Below are 15,550 nucleotides of genomic sequence, written 5' to 3' on the forward strand. Positions count from 1 at the left end.
GTAAGACTTTTTCTGACAGAAAGCAGTTCTGATCGGGATGATAGGTTTGACGATGAGAACTGGGTTTGCCAACTTATGTGTGGATGTTGTTCACAAATTGAAGGAACTAAGTATTCAAGATTTTGACAAAAATATATTCAGAACCCATAGGCATCAAAAGAATACATTGGAAATTAAACATATGGTGAACATTTTTTTTGATATCAGCTTAAAATTATCTAGGGTGCACATAGGATTGTTTCAAAAAATTGTAAGGGAATATGCAAGAAAATTTGAAGGCAACTGACTCCTGGGATTCAGAAGGGACCAGGCTAGGCTGGAGCCATCTGAGGAGGTTTGCTGGAGTGGGACTGGGCTGGGTGTTACAGCATGCTCAAATGGCTCAAAGCGGAAAAGCAGGGAAAGGATATCTGGCCATTTGTTCAGTGTTGACAGCGTGTGCAAGGACTTCGAGGTTGTACCAGATGTGTCCAGCAGTGGGCTGGCGGTGTGACCAGCCTCCACTTCAGGACAGGAACTGACAGGATGACAGGGACAACAACTTTGGCCACCTATCTTAGCCTGAAAAGATTCAGTATCTTTCTTGTTGGGGAGTAGAAGGAAGGTAGACCAGACAAGTGAGTAGGAAATAAGGTAGGATGGAAAAGGCTTTGGAAGTCCCATGAAGGAATCTGGATTTTAAGCCACGTGACCAAAGAAGGAGTTAATCAAGGTTAATCGCTCACCTTTTCTAAGCAGGGGTTAGAATGTTTTTTTTTAACTCTTCTGAACTCTTATAAAATCATTTCGATTCTCCTGTTGTAGGATGTCTCCCTTGTCATGGCAATGACTTGTTCACACGTTGGTCTCCCCCGTTATCAGTCTGCGAACTTTTCAATAACATGGATTCTATCTTATGTGTCCTTGTAACCCCGGTGTTCAGCGCATCTTTCTTCCTGTGATAGGCTCTTAATAAACTGTTTTTTAAATAAATGAAATAATGAAATAGAGATCCAAGAGGAAAGTGCAGAGGGATGAAATAGCAGAGGAGGACTGATACCGCCGCGCAATCCTATGTACCGGGGGCTGGGCTTGTCTCCCTGGGTCCCCCTACCTGGAGGTAAACGCTTTCTCCTCTGACCAGCTAGTGTACTCTGTCCACACCTTTGCATTTTTGACCTGACGTATGATCACTTATTTGTCACTGATTCCCACTGCAGTTGTTGCGTGAAGTCTGATGTATGTAATTCACGTGTAGGTGACATGTGGTAGTTAAAAAGCAACACTTTAAGGAAACAACTAAGTTTAAAGCCTGTTTTTCTTTTAACCAGTGGGGCACTGCAGCTAATGGGGATGATCTGAAAGCACAGTTCTAGACACTGAAGCTTTTTTCTTGTATTTAGTACTCAAATTATCTTCACCAAAGAGCCTGTACTATCTACGAAATCCTTCATCACAACACCACTGGCTGCACACTCGGTACCCGTTCCTCTCTTCCTTCCTATCAGAACCCTGATCTTCTTTTCAGGTATCTACTCTTCCCCTGTATTACTTAGCAGGTTGCATCCTCAGCTCCTAGAATTATCCTATTAGATCCTAAGCTAATTATAATAATCCCATTCCACTCACTTGGTTGGTTTATTAATGACCAGAGAAAGCTGAAACAGAAGCGTCCTTGTAGAATGGGGCTTACTGCAGAAAGGACTGAATCTCTTTAGCCTAAATGCAATTTTAAGGAAAGGAAGAAGATCCTTCTTTAGGGTACTGGCCAGACGTTAGGTAAAAGCAGAGATCTTTTTTTTTAAGCCAGTGAGGTCAGCTAGGATCTTAATTTATTGCTCATGCTTTGCTTAGACAAGATAATGCACTTAGCACTGCTTGGTTGGTCTCAAATGCTTGGCTGGCTCTCAAAGAGCATTTGATTTGGGGAAAAGATAGAACAGGGCGTTCCCAGCCAGCCTTATCAGGGCCAGACAGTGCTCAGAACTGCAGCCTCAATTGTGTGTGTGCCCTTTTGTGAAACCTTTAAAAGGCTGGATCTGCTTACAGAGCCATTAACTACGGGCTCCCTAATGTCCCCTTACAGGGATGGCTAGCAAGCCTCTCCTAAGTGCACACCCATCATTAAGCAGGAGCCTTTCATTCTTAACCATTTCTGCCCCAAGACATTCTTAAGAGATGCAGGGAGAGTTACCAAAACTGTATGGGAATAAAAAGTTCTGTTAATTTTGTTAACATGTCATGAACTGACCCTGAAATGGGATGGTCAGAGGAGGAAATTCATAGGAAGCAGACATTTTCATCCATTTATTCACTCATGAACTTAGACTTTCTCAACCAGGGTTCCTCTTTTGAACCACCACACACAAAAAGTGACTTGAGTGAGTGATGGTTTTCTCAAATATTTTCTCATTGCAAGAATGGTACAGTGCTAGTGCCATCTCTGAGGCATGGGAGAGAACTTAACTCATACCATGGATGGTGGGACAGCAGGACCTAATTCTCTCGTGGAACTGCAGTTCATCTATTCAAGATATTTATTGTGTGCCTCCTATGAGCCAGGTACCACTCTTACAGGTACTGGTTATACAGTAGTGAACAAAACAACGTTCCTGCCCTCATGGAGCTTCCATTCTAATGGAGGATTCAGATTCAGGATAGATGTGAATATAGATCTGTCATGTATATGCTGTGTACCTGGGTCTTCAAAAAAAGACGGAATCTGAGTAGTAGACAGGAAGGGGAGGTCATTTTACATGGCCAGGGAAGGCCATGCCATATGGAAATGGATTCTGAGATCTCATCCCCCAGGAGAAAGGGCTAAAAGGGCAGGCTGTTCCCAGCTCTGACCCCCTGAAGCTCATAATCCCTAAGCACATGCTTTTTTGTCCTCAGGACCATGGTCAGGCTGCACTTCTAAAGGGGCAGATGATCCTGGTGTCAGGGGTCACTTAGGATCAATCTCTGCATTACCAGACATATGCAATTTTTTGGCTATATCACTAATAGCTTGACTTCTTAATTTAAGTTCCTCCAAAAGCATAGCCCAAGTCAAGCATTTATAGAGAAATGTAGTTATATGGAAAGTGATTCCAAATAATTCCCTGAGGGAAGTGGGAGAGTGCACTGGGAGAAGGAAGAAGTCAATGGGGTACACGTTACTGAGGTCATTGGTCTGGGCAACAGGAGCTTGACTCCGCTGGGACCAACTGAAGCCTACAGAATGGCTTCCAGAAATGTCCACCCATCCAATAGGAGACTGGGACATCTGATTAAGAGTTGTCCCTGGGGACGTAAACTATTCCTTCTTTCCGGAGAAGCTGTATGTGGACTGAGTGGGCTCCTGTGGTTTCAGAGAAAGCCTTGAGATGGAAGAAAAGAGAAAGCCAGGGATACATCTGAGGCGAGACTGCCCACCACAGCTGCAGCTGTGACTTGGAGGATGTAATGCTATGGGGACACGTTTCTGTCACTTGCAGCCTTGAGTGCTGGCTAACCTAATAGCTTAGGATGAGTCAAGGGACCAGGGCTCCATGGTTTTAGTCTTGGCACTGTGTGGTCTCGGGCAGGACCTTTCACATCTCTGGGCTTCAAGCTTCCTCCTCTGATGAAACAGGGAGGTAGACTGCACAAGTTCTGAGGAGCCCCCTAGTGAATTTACGATGATTTGAACCCAACTTTCTATTTACCATGATTATACTGATTATGAATTTCAGCATCAGTCACCTTGCTATCCACTCTTTCCCCTTTTTAAATAGCTCCTGGAAGGCCACACAGATGGTAAGGATGAGACTGGGATTTATATGCAGGGCCATCTGACTATATCAGACAACCTTGACTCCACTTTAGAACACAGAACTCAAGTTACATTTTCCATTTTCTTTAATCCATTCATTCACTGGATAAAATTTTATTGCATGCCCACTGTGTGTCAGGCACCACGCTAGACTCTGGTATACAGCAGCAAACAAAAAGCCAAAGTCTTGGTCCTTTTGGAGTTTACACTCCAGTGGGGAGGGACGTTTGGGATGAAGGCTGGTTGCCAGCAGGGTCTTTGCTGATGACCTGCATTGGTGCAGTAGATGTCTGCACGCCAACTTCCATAGCTTTTCTCTTTCCACAGGTGAAGACCCTTCCCCAAAGTTGAAGAACTTTCCCTTCCTTCCTGGCCCTACCTTCTGTTTCTAGCTGGAGCCTTGTATGGCTGGAACAAGCTCTCTCATTCCACATGCCCTTCTTATAATGTGACTTTGACACTCCCCTCGCTCCTCTCATCAAGAGGTGGAGACTATGCTCCCTCCGAATCTGAGTGGGTTATGACATTGGAAAAAAATGATGTTATTTGACTTCTGAGGCTAAGTCATAAAAGCTGATGTGGCGAGTAGGGACTCTGACAGATGTTTGCACACCCATGTTCATACCAGCACTGTTCACAATAGCTAAGAGGTGGGAGCAACCCAAGTGTCCATCAGCTAACGAATGGATAAACAGATGTGGTACATCTGTACAATGGAATATGATTCAGCCTTTAAAGGGAAAGTTCTGATCCCTGCTACCACATGAATGAATCTTGAGGATACTGTGCTCACTGAAATAAGCCAGTCACAGAAGGACAAATCTTCATTATTCCACTTACTCGAAGTACCCAGAGTAGTCAGACTCCTAGGGACAGAAGGTAGAATGGTGATTGCCTGGGGCTGGAGGGAGGAGAAATAGGGCGTTCTTAAATGAGTATAGAATTTCAGTTATGCAGGATGAAAATGTTCTGGAGATTGGTTGCACAACAATGCGACTCTGCTTAGCACTTCTGGCTGTACCCTCAAACATGGTTAAGATAAAAAGTTTTAATTTTTTAAACCACAATTAAAAAGAAAAGGTGATGCAGCCTCTGCCTTGCTTGCTGGAAAACTTGTACTAGCGTCCTGCGCCACCATGGAAGGGGTCCTGAAGCTACCCTGAGGCCACCATGCTGTGGGAAAGCCCAGCCTTGCCTGTGTAGAGATACCACGTGCAGTGGCCCCAGCTACTCCAGCCAGCCACCATCTGACTATAACCGTGTGAGAGACCTTGAACCAGAACTGTCCAGCCAGGCTCTCCCCAAATTCCTGATCCACAGGAACCTTGAGAGAAAATAAAATAATTGTTCTTTTAAGCCATTAAATTTTGGCATAATTTGTTATATGGCAATAGCTAACTTCTTGCCTCAATCTCTCAAGCTGACCACAGGCAGAAAGAGGGTAAGTAGCTCTAGCCACTGCTGTGTGATGGCTGATGGCCTGGCCATGCAGGTTCAAAGCCCCTGGGAGAGAGGCCCCTGTGTTCACTGTAGCGGCTACCGCCCCACCCCAGCAGAGTGCTTGGTATGTTTCATCTTATAAATATTTATGAAGGGCCTTCTCTATGCTAGGGACGATGCCAGAGCTAAAGGATGTCTAAGGTGTGCCCCTTGCTCTTAAGGAGTGTAACCTAGTGGAAGAGACAAACACGAAATGAATAAATTGTGGTAAGTTCAGTGAAGGAAAATAGCCAGGTGCATTTAGTAAGAATTAACAGAGGCACTCATTTTGACTGGAGGAGAGTCAGAACAGGGGTCTCTGAGAAAGCGACGGCTAAGCTGAGACTGGGAGGATGAGAAGGCATTAGCTTTCCATTGGAAAAACATAGGCAAGAGTAATTCAGGCACGGGAGACAGCACCTGTGAAGACCTTGGAGCCCCAGTGAACGTGCTGTGTGTACCTGCGTGTTTGCCCGGGCTTGCTCGGAGCTGTAGGTGTGGTCCAGCTCTGCTCCACCAGCCTCTCATCCTGTTTGAACCAGGCTCTCCTCCTACTGCCTGGCAGAAGCCCAGCTGTGCAAACACATTGCAAGCCTCTGCTTCTGCTGCACCTGCTAGCATCCCGCTGGACAAAGCAGGTCACAGGGCCAAGCCCGGCGTCCATGGGATGGAGGAATACACTCCTCCCGTGGAGGCGAGGGAACGGGGTGCACCCACTTCTGGGGACGGTCCTCCACGTCAGTCAAATGCCCTGTATCCTCCGCTATTACGAGCAGTGCCAGGGCTCTCTTCTTTTATCTGTGCCAACACATTTATGGATGGTACTGACACCAACGAGACTATTCTTCCTGACTCGTTCACCTGCGCTGTGCCCCTCGCCTGGCCCCTCCTGCCACCCAAGGTGGCCCATGCCAATGCCTTGCGTGGTTCTCCGTCCTCATCAGTCTGCCCCATTCTGCAGCACTTGGCAGCCTGTGCCAGCTGTATCCGGCTACGACAAGAAAATCTGATGTAAATATAGGGGGCTGGCAAAAATCATTTCATGGAGATAAATTAGAATAAAATTGCCTAGGCTGATTAAAACGCTGAAGAAGAATTGAATTGGAACGGGATAATAAAACTCACTTATCTTATGGAGACACCATGAAAATTAGCTAGTCAGTATTCACGGTTCGAACACAAAAGAAAAATTGTTATTGATTTACACAGAACGTCTCTGTTGTGTCTTCCAGAAGCCTCCTCAGCTAATATATGAGGATGGCAAACCCAAATGTTAGGTTTAGGATTCATCAATCTTGACTTGACTTGTTTAATTTCGTTTTTTGCCAATCAAACAATAACCCAGCGGTGGCAGAGACAAAATCCTTCCCTGGGCAGCAGGGAGGAGGGAAGTAGAACAAGCTAGCTTTGGACCGAGACCCTTCAAAGAACTGCCGAGTAGATCGTAGATCAGCATTGCATTCAGAAAGCATGGTTCATTAGATCTTTGACGGAACATTTCAAGGGGCGTCTGTTTTCCCTCCTCTGTCTCACCCTCACACCCCCACCATCACCTTTAGAGTCCATTTCAGGATAAATTACAGCCTGTCCTCCAGCCTGATGATTCCAGGCCGGCTTGGCTTGTCTGCCTTCTCCCTCCCGCCAGCCTGCGTGCCTCCATCTCTCGGCTGCTGAGCTCTGACCTCTGACCCCTGAGTGCACAGGAGCAGAAGCGAAGAGGAGGGACTCAAGCCAATAACTGTGCCTCTTGGTGGTGGTGCTGATAAGAGGTTTGCCGGAAAGGAGGCTGGAGTCCGGACTCCTGTTAGCAGAGGGCCGGGCGCACTATGTCACCGTGCAGGGAAGAGGCCTCCTTGCCCTCGAGCCTGCCTTAGCAGTGTCACCTGGGAAGGGCTGTCCAGCGGATTTGGGTTTTTTTCAGAGTCAGATGATATCATGCTGTAATGATAATGGTCATAATTATAAGAGGACACATCCAGGGAGCAGGTGCCAGGCACCGTGCCCAGATCTTGGGGCATGTGTTCTCTGATTCCCACCACGGCCCTAGAGGCGAGAATTGCCACGGTGAGTATTTTACAGAGCAGTAACTAACGCTCCCACGGTCACAGCTCGGAGCAGCAGCAGACACTGTGACAAGAACAGCCTGTTCATCATTTCTTGGGGCTGCCACCCCAACCCCTGCTCTCCCCGGGGCACAGAAGCTCGTGTGTTTGTCCCAGTCATGCTCTTTCCCACCTTTGAGGCAGGTTCCCCGCCGGGGCTCCCGTCCAGCCACTCCCCACCTGCTTGCTTGTGCAGTGTCCCTGCTCGTGTCACAGCAGAGCCACCACTCAGCCTCGGGTCCTCTCCCAACCCTCAGACAGCAAATAAAGGCCCGCTGGTCAGTCACACCCATTTTTGGATCCAGACTGTCTGGACTCTGTTCCTGTTTCTGTTGCTTATTCTCTCTGTGACCTTGGAAAGTCACTTAACTTCTCTGTGCCTCAGTTTCTGGAGGCTAATAATCATGCCTACTGTCTGCGGACGCTGTGAAGGTCAGATGAGACAATGCATGTGGAGCAGCATCAAACACTTGGTACGTGCTCCGTAAATACTAGCTATTATTATTTCCTACTGCATACTTGTCACTGTCCTGGGACCAAAGGGGCGTGAAAAAGCCTGCGATCAGAGGAATTTAGGGGTCTTCAGCAAAGCTACTTTGTTCTGGGCTGCTTCAACTATTAATCCTGTTTCAGGTATGTTTTATTTAGGATAAAGGGATGTTGGTGCACTAACTTGGGACCCTCATCACCATTTATAACATATAAATGTGCTCTGGGTTTCAAGTAACTGACTTTCAAAGACCTTTTGGAAAGCCCAGTTACTGAGTAGTCTGGGGACAGAATAGGAGAGACACTTACTTCTCCACTAATGATGAGACTAGTAGGGGGCCCTGCTCACCCCGAGAGGGGCTTTCTCTGTCCACTGGAGGCACCAGAATGGTGGGCACTACGTGAGGTTAAGGAACAAGAGAAAAGAGAAAGAATTGCCTGGAATAGCACCCACCGGGCAGGAACCACCAAACTGTGCTTGAGTAGTTAGTTGGTCCAGCTGCATTTGAGAAGCTGCATTCTGTCTTGGCTACAGAAAGAATAAGCCTCTGTTCCCATCCGTTTTAAATATTGGTTAGGCCAAGTGATGTAATAGTTCACTGCGGGAACGCTCAGTGTGGAAATCGAGAGCAAGGCTTTTAGAATTAGGGAACCCCGGGTCAAAGACCAGGCTCCGCCACTCCATCAGCTGTGTGGTTTAAGAGCCTTCATTTCCCCTTTTGTAAAATGGAGATAAGACTGGTACCCACTGCACAGGTTTTTAGAATGAGATGTGGGTGCAAATCATTTTCAGCACAGTGCCTGGCGTGCAGGAAGCACTTAAATCATGGCAACTATTATTTTTCCATCTTTTGGTAAAGTTGCAACATCTCTGCAGATAGGTCTTTTGGGAGAGAGGAAGCTGGGAAAGGAATAGGGAAGAATAGCGAAGCGACGCTGCCCCCTACCCCGCCTGCCTATGCCTGTGGGTCTTGTGATCAGTGGGGCGAAGCTGCCCCAGTGAAGCAAGTGACCACAAGTGGGCGGGGCACCTCTGCCCCGTAGCCAGCTGGGTTTCTCAGGTAGACACACGACTGCGAAGAGCTGAACAAGTTTCTGAGTCAGTACCAATATTTGTCCATTACCAAACTAAGGGAATTTTTTTCCATTTTTGAATTGAAATGCATGCACCAATGATGGATATATGTCCTCCATTTTAGGGAAGTACAGATATGACCCGTGGTTCCTTCAGCTCTGAAGCACTGAGCAGACACCTGAGCTGTGGGTTCAGCAAACTCTGAAGTGTAGCATTGTCATGAGAGTAAAGGAGTCCCGTCCTAACAAAACAAGACACCGAGTTGATCCAATGAATTAAGTAAATTTTCTTTGGGGGGGGGAGGTAATTATGTTTATTTATTTATAATCTTTTTTTTTTTGAGTAAAGATTGATTTATTTACTAAATCAATGCTACATAGAATGTAAGCTATTTCAAAAGGCAAGAGAAAGGCCACAAGGTGTGAGGGGTGGGCGCTCGGGTTAAAGAAGAAGTAGGTACATACTCCACAGACAGAGTGCGGGCATCTCCGAAGACAGGGGAGTGAGAGAGGCAGCCAGTTTCCATGGGCTGGGCAGCTCCATATGCTACCAAGTGGGAGGACCATTCCAACCACCCTGGGAAAGGGGCTGGGATTCCCAGGAACTGGGCCACCGCCCATTCTCTGACCTTTTGTGGTTAGCCTCGGATTATTATTTTTATTTTTTAATGGAGGTGCTGGGGATTGAACCTGCAACCTCGTGCGTGCTAAGTACTCACTCTACCACCGAGTTATAACTACCCCGCCCACCCCACCCCCGCACCTAGTAATCCGCACATCAGTTGTTTCGCCCTACGGTAGTGAAGCAGGTGTGATAAGCTGCTTGCACAATGACCGTGCTTTACCCGATTTCCCTACTGACCAATTATATTTTTAATTGTTCGCTTTGCTGGTTGTTCAGCATCATCTCTGTTCGGCATCACTGTTGCCCCATTTCCCCAGGTTCTGTTCAGTCGTGTCTCCTGCTGCTCTTCCTTCCCCTTTCGGGGGGGCATTTCTTGTCCTCCAGCCCTCGTGGGCCAGCCCCTGAGTCTCAGCAGTCCCCTTAGGTCAGCTGTCTGGGAGGTGGAGGGCTAGAGTTTGCAGAAATTGAGCTTAAACTTAGGCATCATAGGGATCCTGTGAGAGTTAAGGGAAAAGTGGGAATGGTCGGAGCACGAAGGCTGACAGTCCTGGGAGTAAAGGAGAGGATTAGTGTTAGAGCAGGGAGAGGAAAAGGGTGGTACAGCTTAGGGAATTATTTACTGGCTCGTGAGACTCTGGGACCTTGAAATGAGCTTTGCAGGCTCACAACTTCACATCTTTACCTGGGCTTTGGTTTTCTCATCCGCAGAGTGAAGACAACAATCTCTGCCTCACAGTGTTGTTAGGGATTAGGAAACGTATGTGAAACGCCCCGCACAGTGACTGGCATATGGTAAATGCCAACGAACGGCGCATTAAAAAAAACAAAAAGAAAAGAAAATGCTGTGCTCTTGTCCTGCCAAACAGGGTATCTAAGCCCTTCAGAGGAAACTAAGATTCTGGCTAGAAAGAAAAATGAAGATTATATAGATTTATTATCTTTATAAGGGATAAATTTATGGAGCATACTCCCTTATGGCTGAATTTTGGAATAAACTCTTCAAATCCATGGGCTCTTTCCCCTATTCCTGGCAAATGATATTCTAAACATTTTCACTTACTCACCAAATGACTCATTAGTAATGGCCTATTTAATTGATAGGGTCAGTAAAGTATTACATTCCAGCTTAATTTAATGGCTTGCAGTAGTCTTTTAGGGACTGTCATAATTCTCTTTTGTTGCTTCTGCAGGTAAGTCAGCTTTAAAGTGAAAAGATAAAAAGATAGTTTTAGTCTCTCTGCTTTGTTTAACCCTGGGCGTCAGACTTACTCAGAGGGCTTGTTGAAGCGCAGGATGGCTGGATCACAGCGCCAGAGATCCTGGGGCTGCCCTTCAGAACCTCTGATTTAAGCCAAGGCTGACTCCCCTGCCCCTTCAGCTGTGGTGGTAACGGGGCTTGGCTTGATGGAACTTGTGGATTTTTTTAGTTTGTTGAACAGTAATTTATAGCTACTTAATGTTAACATTTTTTTTCTGCCCCCCAAAAAATTACACAGAAGTGCAGGAAGTAATGGGCTGTTGATCATACTTCGGGGGCATGTCCAAAAAAAAAATTGGTGTCTGTATTACACACTGATTGAGAGCTTGGGTTTTGGGGTTGGGAAGATGAGTGAGGTCTAGCTCTGCCGCTTTCTGGCTCTGTGGCCCTCTAAACTCTGTTTTCTCATCTGTGAAGTGGGGTAAAAAAAATACCCATCTTCTCCCCAAGTTTAAAGAAGGTAATGTTCATAAACTGCTTCATATTTGTTAGTGTTTTTTTCCCAAGGAGATGTAAAAACACACGAATGCCTAAGACTGTGAGTGCCACTGTCCGTAAGCACGTTTTGGGAAGCTTGAGCACAAATGGATCCTTCCGTCCGAAGTCGAGGTCAGTTGGGACCTGCCAGTCCAGGTAGAAGGGGGTTTCCGAGGGAGTCTCTAACAGGTTACCATGCAGCCTTTTCTAGAAAATTCAGACCGAAAATTTCATTCTCTACAATTAAAAAAAACAAACCCATTTGACTACCTGCCAAAAGATTGTGTATACTATTTAAGTGAATTAATAATTTGGGGTTTACCATTAGTTACCACATTATTATTTATGCATTAGTTACTACATGAGCAACTTTGCCTTGTTTAGAGCATCTTAGGATGGAAGAGCTTGAAGGACTTTAGAGATCATCTGGTTTAATCCTTTCATTTTACAGATGAGAAATCTGTGGGCTTGTGAGGTTATGTGAGTAATTTGCTTGAGGGTCCATAACCGCAAATGTAATTTCTACTGGACTTGCTATCTAAAAGCTCTCAGAAAGAATGGCTTATGAGGAACCGTTCTCAAACCACAATTACTTTAGTCTCTTGCAACATGTAATTGGTTTATATCCAAACACCCTGCTAGGAGGTAAATTCACTTAGTTTCCGGGGGTTACATTATGAAACAAATTTCTCTTGAGGAATTTATTAGGAAGTTCCATGGAATAAAGTTAGCCATTTTATGAGTGCATAATTGAAATTGTTTCATGACCACAACATGCGATTGTTAAATGCTTCGAAAACTTTCAGGGCAAAATGATCATGGCTGTATTCTGTGATACAGAACATCGGAGCTTCAAGGTCTCATTTTTCCAGGTAAAAGCATACCCTGGACTGTTTTCTGAGGAAAATCTTGACTCCTTCTCCAAGTGCTCCTTTTTAAAAAGGTAGAGTGATTCAGATCTCAGTTGACTAATTTTTGGTGAAAACAATTTCAGCTCATTTTCTATGTGAAAAATATAAGGATTTGTGCTCCATATTCTCATCAGAGAACTTCAGATCTTTAGCTGTCAGACACTTACGAAAATCTTGGCAATGAGAAATATGTATAATTGAACTTTGCATGTAGTCCATTTGTCACTTTAGAAATTCTGAGAGTGATAATAATAAAAATACAAGTTATTAAGTATATACCATGTGCCAGTTACTGAGTTGAGTTCTTTCATGCCTTGTTTCATTTAATCACAACCAGTGGTCCCCCAGGTTCAACCTGCATCCAGTCACCTGAAGGCTGGTTAAAACACAAATTGTCTCTGTTTCAGTAGGGGCCTGGGAATCTGCATTTCTAACAAATCATGTGCATTTCCTAGGTGATGCGGATGCTGCTGTGTGAGGATCGTGTTTTTAGAAACACTGCCTGCCACACATCTAGAAGGTAAGCATTTCAGTCTGTATTTTACAGATGAAGAAACAGAAATTGAGGTTACATAGCTTGCTCAACACACAGCAAATAATTGGCAGAGATGGGATTTGAAAATTTGCCTCTTTGATTCCAAAGTTTATAGTCTTAATTTCTGTGCTAGGGGGTTTTGCAATAAGACTTTCTGTCTGGGCAGCATCGTAATAGTAACATTTTAGGGCCCAGTGATGGGATAGGACTTGATTGCTCCCAATACTGAGGCTCAAATATATTAAAAAACGTGGATGTTGTGAGGCGGTTCTAATCAAAGCCAGCCTGTTGGGTAGAATAATATGGCCGCTTAGAGGGAATTTCTCGTGAAGGTAGAAATAGACTAGATGGGTGAGCAGCAAAGGGACAAAGGGGAATCGTGCTTCCGGGTCGGCAAGGTTTCCAGCAGTGGAATTGGCCTTCCCCAGCCCTCCTTGTTGGGGGGTGTTCGTTATGGAATCGGCCGTGCGTGTCTGCACTGCAAGAGCCCTTGTGCTTAGGGAGTCGTGCTCTGAGAGGCGCTCAACTGAGCATGACAGGGAAGGAAGAAAGGGCATCCCGTCTTGCCATGGGCTCCGACTCCCATCTCTGAGGGAGCAGCGGCCAGGCACTGGGGCTGTCAGTAGTATTGAAGGAGGGGCTGGTGCGGGGTTAGTAAGAAGCACAGGGGGCGGGTAAGATCCTTGTCACCATGAGACTGCATAGGTGAGGAAAAGAGCTCAATTGTGTGACCGGCGTAAGACTTCGAGTCATGATGAGCCACTTGATTGCCCACCATGAAAACTAAACGAATGAGAGCAGCACCTCCTGCTCACTTCTGTGGAACGCGACCCCCGAGGCCAATAATGATCTTCCAGTTTTACCAACTTACAGTCTGCTAAAGCCCAGCTTCAATGGCACTGGGCACAGAAAGCTTTTGAGACAGTTGGGATAGGAGTGTGAGATGGGGTGGAGGGCCAGAGCTGTCCTGGAACGAGGCAGGAGGGTGGCCCGAGTCCCCTCTCCACCAGCAGGCCGAAGGGAGAAGAGGACTGACTTATGGACACTAATGTCCCCAGAGCCATTGTATTTCAGGGTGTGAAAGGGAGTCATTTTGTGCTCACTTAACTCCCAAGTTGATGAAAACTGCCATTCGGCAGTCATGTAACCTTTGATCCTTGAGCCAGGGCAAGAGCTCTGGCCTCTGAAGCTAACTCTGCTTTGGTGCTTGGCGCTGTCTTCAGTGCCCTCTTTGTGAGTGGCCTTCTTCTGAGCAGTCAGGATGAGTCTACATGTGAACGGTCAGTGTCAAGTTTGACCACGCTTCCTTCTTTGCTTTGGCTGCTAGAGTCTGAGTCAGACATAGCAATTGAGCAAGATCTTCCATCATGTATTTTTGGACTATTTTTATAATTTCCTTTGTACATTTATGTACTTTTCTCCTGCTATGCATTTTCCGAACCCGCTAACCTTTTTGAAAGAAGGGAGAGGGGGTATGTACAGAAATGGTTAAAAAAAAAAAAAAAAAAGAGTAGAAAAGAGGTAGAGGAGAGAATGGAAGGAGTTAGCCCATTTTACTCCTGACTTCAATTGAGGTGACTGATCCTAAATTTAACTTGAAGTATAGATGTTAGTAGCAAAAATCTCCATTCCCTAATTAACTGCTGTTTCTCAAAATACAAATCAGTGATGAGCACTGTGTAAACTGAACCAAACTGAGTCAATGGGAAAGTAATGATTGCTAAGATTCTGGGGTTTACTCTCAAAGAAAAAGAGATATGAATTTCCTATGATATTACTGTCCAAAGGGGCAACATTTCTTAGGGCAAACACATGTGACAGTGCCAGGCCTGAACCATTGATAGATTGTTTGCAGAAATTAGAATGCTGTTAGCAGCTCCGGGGGTTGCTGAAACTCAGCTTTAGGCATCCTAGGAGTTAGGGGACACTAAATCCCTGTCCTTCAGCTCAGCTAGGTTAGCAAGTAACTGCAATTCAAGGCGATACATGCTGCAGATGAGTTACATGTATATAGGTGAATGATTAATCCTGGCCGAGGGAGCCCAGGATACCTTCGTAGAGGAGGGAAACTTTGAACTTACTTTTAACAAGTGAGGGTCTTCGGGTAGAGTTGAATAGAGGAAACTACATACATAAGGCAAGCAGGCATCCAGGTATACGGTTGCTGGGACTAGGTCCTATCGCTCGTTTAAGACATCGGCACTGGAACGCAGGACCAGGCAGAAACACGTACCCTCAACCCAAGTGCACGAGGCTCCCAGAAAAGTTGCTGATAATAGTAGCCCATCCTCTTTCACCTCGTAATCAATCATTTGTTTTGTTCCCACAAATTGGAGCTTCCTCTATAGCCTTCCTTCCCTGTACCCCCTCTTAAGTTCTCTTACTACTCACTTTTTTTTTTTTTGGCTGAGTTCTGTGTTATAATCTACAAACTAGATGCTAATTTAAATGTATCGGGGGTCATCCAAGTGTGAAAATGGGATGGTCTCTGGGGCTTTGTCTGCCAAGATTACTGGAGATGTTAACTCTGGGACACCTACCTTTTGGAAATACTGCTGAGCAACTTTTAGAATTCAGATACTTCTCTAAAAATACTTCCCTCACGCATGAATCAATTCTATATTCTCACCCTGGGGACGCCACCGGGGCTTAGAAAATCAGCATCACCTTTATTGAGCTGCACCTCCGTGTCAGGCTCTCACAGGTGGAAGACAAGCTGTCCCAAGCACAAAAGCAGCTGTAGGCCAAGGCGGAGTTTCGACTGGAAGGCGAAGTTTGGCGTGGCTGACAGGCATGCCCAGCTGGCCGTTTTAGGACAGGCCGAC

The sequence above is a fragment of the Camelus bactrianus genome, chromosome 13 (assembly GCF_048773025.1).
Source record: "Camelus bactrianus isolate YW-2024 breed Bactrian camel chromosome 13, ASM4877302v1, whole genome shotgun sequence".
Taxonomy (NCBI): Eukaryota; Metazoa; Chordata; class Mammalia; order Artiodactyla; family Camelidae; genus Camelus; species Camelus bactrianus.